Source organism: Schistocerca gregaria, chromosome 6, assembly GCF_023897955.1.
Source record: "Schistocerca gregaria isolate iqSchGreg1 chromosome 6, iqSchGreg1.2, whole genome shotgun sequence".
Classification (NCBI taxonomy): Eukaryota; Metazoa; Arthropoda; class Insecta; order Orthoptera; family Acrididae; genus Schistocerca; species Schistocerca gregaria.
In genome coordinates this window covers 266,557,667-266,559,701 of record NC_064925.1, presented here as the reverse complement: position 1 = coordinate 266,559,701, position 2,035 = coordinate 266,557,667, and the positions used below count along the sequence as shown (strand labels likewise).

At 39.0% G+C, this 2,035-nt stretch overlaps 1 non-coding gene across 1 annotated transcript; it reads left to right on the top strand.

Moving 5' to 3' along the window:
• Positions 1–341: 341 nt before the first annotated feature.
• LOC126279726 (U6 spliceosomal RNA) lies at positions 342–444 on the top strand. The gene has a single exon (XR_007551190.1). It is a non-coding gene; the product is annotated as a U6 spliceosomal RNA (small nuclear RNA).
• Positions 445–2,035: the final 1,591 nt, after the last annotated feature.

Below are 2,035 nucleotides of genomic sequence, written 5' to 3'. Positions count from 1 at the left end.
ATCAAGTGGAAGACATTTTCACATGAAATAGCAAAGCAGAAATGACGGCGCCGCCATTGCACTGTGCTTTTATAACTTGTGTGCGTGGGACTACCGCCATCTGTATACGCGCACGTCGTTATACCACGTCTTTTTTGTGAACTCACAAGGGGAGAGCACGACGTTTGGAACTCGGTTTTACTGTAAACTTCGTACACTCGTAGTACTGTACGAGGACAACAAAATGTGTAGCGCCTACTTCTCAAACGTTATTGAGAAAATCGCAAGATAATTTCGCTCGTCAAATATATACCTGTGAGTGGTCGTTTTTACCATGAAGCGCTGGCAGCCGAGTAGTGTACTTGCTTCGGCAGTAGATATACTAAAATTGGAACGAGACAGAGATGATTAGCATGGCCCCTGCGCAAGGATGACACGCAAAATCGTGAAGCGTTCCACATTTTTGCCGGCTCGGTAGCTCAGCGTGTTCGGTCAGAGGGCTGCGCGTTCTCTGTAATAAAAAAAAAAAACTGAGTCAATGAACCAACGATCAATTTGAACGGACGTCTTGTGACGTCGCCTCGACCAAACGCAACGAATTACATCGAACAAAATGAGTAATAAAAAAAAAAGTGGTCCCCTTCACGGTAGCTCACCCTCTGTAACGAAAAAAACTGAGTGAAAGGAATGACGTAGAACCTAAAAGAGTGTCATCGGACGTCCGCCCCGAACAAATTCAATGAACAATATAGATCAAAATGATTTTTTTTAAAAAAAAGAAAGAAGTGGTTAGCGTTCAAGTCCTGTAATCGCTGGATCGAGTCCCGCTCGTCTTTTTTTTATTTCTAACACAGTCATTTTATTTGCTATTTATATTGCAATACGCGTAATCGGATGGACTTTTATTTAATTTACAATGTTATTTGGCAGTCTACAAATTTGTATTATCACAAATAATATAATATTCAGAACTACCGACTATTAAACGGCCAAACGTATAAAGTGATACTGAAAATGTATGCTTCTCCGTGATTTGAGAACTCCCTTATACCTGGAAGGAGTCCGAAACGACTTGTTACCTCCACGTTTTGACCGGCACAGGCGTCTTTCGAAAGATGTACAATTTATCGTCGTCGGATGGTATTTTTCGTAAAAACATGAAAAACAAAGTTAAACGGCACCAGCTGCATTGAATAAATGCTATTCTTCCGCACAAGCAAGGTCTTTTGAGTTTTTCCGTGGAAAAACAAACCTCGTTAACATTTTCAAAAACCTCTCTTTCAGCCAATAATTTGGAAGCAAACGATGCATGACGGAGCATTTCCTTAAAAATCGGAGTTGGTCATTGGTCATGCAGTATGAAGTGTATTTTAATAGCGTCTTCACGAGAAGCAATTTCTCGTTCTTTTTCGATTAAACACGAACAATTTTGAAGACACGGACAAGCATACATTTTCACTATCACTTTATGCGTTTGTTCCTTTACTAGTCGGTAGTTATTAATATTATATTATTTGTGATAATAAAAATTTGTAGACTGCCAAATAACATTGTAAATTTAATAAATGTCCATCCGATTACACGTATTTTTCCCATTACATAAATTGTAATATAAATAGTAAAGAAAATGACTATGTAACAAATTTTAAAAAAAACTGACGAGCGGGACTCGATCCAGCAACCCAGCGCTTACAGGGTTTGAACGCTAGCCACTTTTTTTTCACGCACATTTTCTTTCCTTGGTGGATGTTTTTTGTGGTGCACAGAGTGATTTTTGATATATTGTTCTTGACCTGTGTCAAGCCATGACCTCTGTAGTACAAAGCCTCTATTCTTGAGAGGAGCTGGGCAAGACATTGCATAATATCCAACGTCATTATTGGGATTCAGGTAACCAATATCATGAGATTTAGATCATATTCAAATCCCAGATTCTTCTATAATCAGGATCATGCAAGTCAAGAGGAACTACATCAGCAAAAGTTGTCCACACCTTTATCATTTTGAATTTTGTGCCCACCGCTGATTTAGTCCAGACTGTGAGAGCATCCTTACT